Source organism: Cupressus sempervirens, chromosome 7 (assembly GCF_028749045.1).
Source record: "Cupressus sempervirens isolate cs-2001-9-10 chromosome 7, ASM2874904v1, whole genome shotgun sequence".
In the NCBI taxonomy this organism is placed as follows: domain Eukaryota; kingdom Viridiplantae; phylum Streptophyta; class Pinopsida; order Cupressales; family Cupressaceae; genus Cupressus; species Cupressus sempervirens.
This window is the reverse complement of record NC_143124.1, coordinates 541,975,595-541,980,736: the sequence shown is the minus strand read 5'-3', so window position 1 is coordinate 541,980,736 and position 5,142 is coordinate 541,975,595.

Here is a 5,142-nt window from a genome sequence, read left to right as displayed (position 1 = left end):
TCCAGTAAATTGGGTCCTCGCTAACCTAGCATCATGTGTGCTCGAGTAGTGCTCTCCAACCACAGGTAACCTTGTTACTTCTATGATGCGCTTCTCTATTGCAACTACTGTCAAGCCCCAAATAGAAGCTTCACCCTCATCGAATGTCCTAGTAAATTCTATAGTCACCTCTTCATCATATGTCATTAAACTTAAACAATAACCTAGCCATCCACAATCATTGAATCTTCTCACAGCTTCTACATTGCTCTATCGGCTCTCTCCTTTGCAAATTCCCACCCATTTCTCAACACTTCCTCTACTACTTTGTTTTCTCCCCTTTTTCTAAATTCAAGCTTCAAACTCTGCATTATTCCTCAAACTCATCACACTACTTTACTTTAGGAAGTAATTAATTTCCATAACAAATTATTATGTACAATAATTAAGCTTTGAATGAAGGTAAATCATAAGTTTGTGTGGAAATCATCTAGAAATATGGTTCAAATGATGAAAATTTTAAAAATAGGTCACATCATAGCTTGACACAAAAAATAATTCAAAAATAGGGAGTACAACGTCTTACTTTGCGTACTTATGGCAACAAATTTTCATTAATAAGGGGTAATGCAAATATTTATAAAATCATCACGGATAATCAGACATGCCATTGGATAGTATGACCTTCCCCTACCCCCTACTAATTTTAGCCAAGTGTCCTCACTTCTCAGATCAGTATGAGTGAGGGACTGGCATACGCTACCATTATATATTTCATGTAGTATTAAATATAATTGACAAAATTTGTGAAATTATAAATAAAAGATAATTTGAAAATGTTATACCTATCAAGTTGATTGTCGCAAGCACCAAAAAGGTGGTGGAGATAATGTCAGCGGTAGCTTCTGTCAGCATTTGTAGATTTTATTGAAAACGTGGAAAATTTGATGATGTGGAAAGTGGGTGGATGGAAGATTAAGAAATGAGGTGAGGTGGATGGGTGAAAGATAAAGATATGAGATGGAAAGAAAAAAATGAACAAAAAGTGAACTTTATGGGAACATAAAGTTATTATTATGAGCATGCAAACTAAAAACTAATGTTGAAGAGCAATAGTCGAAAGGTTGACACCTTCGGTTGCAGGAAGAGTTTCTTGAGTCATATTTGAATCTGACTATTGGAACTGTTGGAGGAAATCAAATTTTGTTTGTGGCCTTTACTATAACTTGAGTGGGTGACCATTGACTAACAATTTGGAAGGCACTTGATCAATTGTGGTTAGTTGCACAGTTCTATTTTTAAGGACATGACTGATTTCATATGGTCCTAACCATCATGTCTGTAGCTTCCCTGGCATATCCTTGAAGTGAGAGTTATATAATAATGCCCAATCACCAACTTGAAATTATTTACTAATAATATGAGAATCATTCCATTGTTTCCTTTGTTCCTATACTAGTTCAGTATGTTCCAAAGCGGCTTTACGCATCTCATCCAAAGAGTTAAGATGCAAAAGGTGTTCTCTTTGTGCTACAAGAAGGTAAATATCTAATGCCAAGGCTATCCTTAGATTTTTATGTTCAAATTCAATTGGAAGCATTTCCACCTTTCCATATAGGAGCTCAAATGGTGTGAATCCTGTAGTAGTCTTCCAAGTTGTTCTATAAGCCCAAACAGCTTCTTGTAATCTACTGGTCCAAGCCCAATGATGCAAATGGATTTTTTTTATTAGAATATTTTCCAGCTCATGGTTTGTAACCTCTACTTGTCCATTAGCTAGTGGATAATAAGGACTGGATTTTCGGTGCCTGATGTTATACTATTTCATCAATTCTGAGATCAGGTTTGAAGTAAATTGTGTACCTTGGTCAGTAACCAACTCTTTGGGAACACCATAGTGAGTAAAAATATCTTCATACAATAATTCAACAACTTTTTCATCACAGGCATGCTTCATAGCCTTAACTTCAACCCATTTTGTTAGGTAGTCAATGCATACCAAAATATAGGACTTCCCATTGGATGGAGGATCAATTAGACCAATGAAGTCCATTCCCCATTTTTCAAATGGAGTGAACGCCATTTGAGGATTAAGAGGCATTTCATCTATTCTTGTTGGTTGACCCATGCTTTGACATTAGTCACACTTCCTTGTATAGTTGACTACATCCTTATGAAGGGTAGGCCAATAATAACCAGTTGTCAGGATTTTGAAAGCTGTCCTTTTGGCTGTAAAATATCCTCTGCATGGTTCATCATGACATGCATGTAGAATTTCATATGTCTCATCTTCTCTCACACATCTCCTCATAACTTGATCAGGTCCAATATAGAACAAAAGATTATCTATCCAAGAGAAATGGAAACTTTTCTCTACAAGCAGCTTTCTTTCCTTTTAAGAAAATTGTGTTGGTATCTTATTGGCTACAATATAGTTAGAAATATCTGCATACCATGGAATTTGAATAGCAATATGAAAAAAATGCTCATCCAGAAATGTATCATTGACTAGAGTAGTGTCAATATCATCATGATGGATTCTTGATAAATAATCAGCTACAACATTGGGAAGATTATTTACATTGATCGATGAGAATATTTCAAAAGATTTATTGGGATTTATGCATGACTTTATAGATCCCAAAGAAGATGTTTTAACCAATGAATTAAAAGGAAGGAAAATGAGATGATAAGGATGAATCTAGGTTGCAGATCTTAATCAAGTACAAACTCTAGAAGATTCCTTAACCCTAACTAGGTCATACATCAAAGTAGAAAAAGACTTCTCTATAAGGACCTATGTATAACACATTGAGAGTTATAGTTGTATGATAAGGAGAAGGGTTATGTTGATTGATTGAAGAAGAGAAGAATCTACTATTTAGAAAAGTCACCAAGTAGAAAAGGAAGGAATTGTATACATCAATCATAGGAGGTGATACATGGTTATTAAGAACAATAGATATCTAATTCGAAAAAAGTAAAATGTATGTCAATTAGATCAATTAATTGTTAGTTTCTTACCATTATAGAAATTAAATCCTCTAACAAGGTAGACCTCATAGTCTTCATTATAAATATCTTAACCAAGTGCACATTTTATGAATGTTGCAAAATCCTTGAGAAAGGTGGATTTTGACAAGTCCTATTGTATTACTCCTAAAAAATAACTCACCAAAAGTGACACCATTGCAAGACCTAAAAGGAAACGTCTTGTTAATGATGGATTTGTGGGTGTCATCCCCACTATAGTTTTTCCTCTAACCAACAATTTCTATGTAACCAAATTAATGTGTTAATGTGTTACATGTTTTAATGGTTTATATTAATGTAATTTTGTCAAAGTAGATTAGATAACTTTATTTTTATTTCAGTTTACAAGATTATGTTCATGCATGCACATGTTGATCAGTTTTAAGGAGGGTAACATATTGTTTAAGATCCAAAAAATTTAAAGGATACCAATTCACCCCCCTCTCAAAATCCCACCTTTTCCAAATATTACATTAAGTTCTCCAAAAGTTCCCTATTAACTTGGAATCACTATTTGAAATGATGGATAATGGTAAACCATGAAGTCCACTAATAGCCTTATTGCTAACATCACATTCAACTATGAAAACTTTATGAAAATCAAGTAAGACCAAGATAGATTTCTCTACAACCCTTTTCTTCAAGTACTCAAATGCCTTATCTATCTCATCATACCATGAAAACTTACACTTTATTCCTCCCTTTATTGTATCTATCATAGGAGCACACACACCACTAAAATTCTTAACAAACTTTCTATAAAAACTTGCTGGGCCATGGTACCTCTTTACCTCTATCACAGACTTTGATGTTGGTTAGTTTAGGATGGATCCTACCATAGAAGGATCTTTTTTTAGTTTGTCTTTTGATATTAAAAAACCAAGGAACACAAGCTCCTCCTATAATAAAACATATTTCTCCAAGTTCACCTTCAATTGCTCCTCATTAAGTCTCTTTAAAACTAGGTCCAAGTGCATCAAATGATTCTCCTTATTTCTACTAAAAATCATAATTTCATCAAGATAAACCACAAAAAAAGTATTAATTTATGGCCTAAGGACTTCATTAATAAGCCTTATAGAAGTTCTCAATGCATTAGAGAAACCAAAATGCATTACTAGTCGTTCATAGAGACCTTCATTTATTTTGAAGGTTGTCTTCCACCCATCACCTTCCCTTATCCTAATTTGGTGGTATCCACTCTTTAAGTCTTCCTTGGAGTAATACCTTTCTCTTGCTATGCAATCTAATAAATCTTCAATTCTAGGCATGGGTAACCTTTACCTTATAGTGATTTTTTTTATTACCCTAGAATTTGTGCATAATCTCCATGTACCTTCTTTCTTTTGGGCTAACACTATAGGAACTAAACAAGAGCTTGTTCTTTTCCTTATGAAGTCTTTAGAAAAAAAACTCTTATATTTTCCATTCCAACTCTTTATTTTGATTAGGGATTAACTTGTATGCTATCGTATTTGGAAAGTTGCACCAGGGGTTAGGTCAATACAATGGCTAATTTCTCTTTGTGGTGGTAGGTTCTTTTCTCTCACTACCTACAACTATCCTTTTATACTTTCTAATAATTCCTTGCTCTATTTAGGTCCTACTTATCCCTTCTACCCTTTAACTTTAGGCCCTTCTATTGGTTCCTTCTTAGGCTTTACAACTATGGAAAAGATGGTTTATTCTTCTCTTTTAGGGTCTCCATAAACTTATTTTCTTCAATCAACAACACGCTAGTCACAATATGTTTCTCCTTATCATCATGAGGGAAGGGGTTCATTAATAAATTTCACAATTTTTTGTTATGAAGTAAACATTCTTCTTTATAGTATGCCTAGCATCTACATCATATTTCAAGGGTCTGCCTAACAATAGATGGAATGCATCCAACTCTGCTACATCACACAATATTATATCCCTATAATCTCCTATTTAAACTCCACCCATAGTTTTTCACTTATCAGTGTCCATGGATCCTTACTTAATCATTAGACTCTATACAAAAGAAGTGAGGGATTGTTTGCAACTTAAGTTTATCTTGCATCTCCTTTGAAGCTAGATTATCAGTAGAACAAGAGCTACTATCACTTTACATACATTTCCATTCACCTTGCAGGTGGTCCTAAG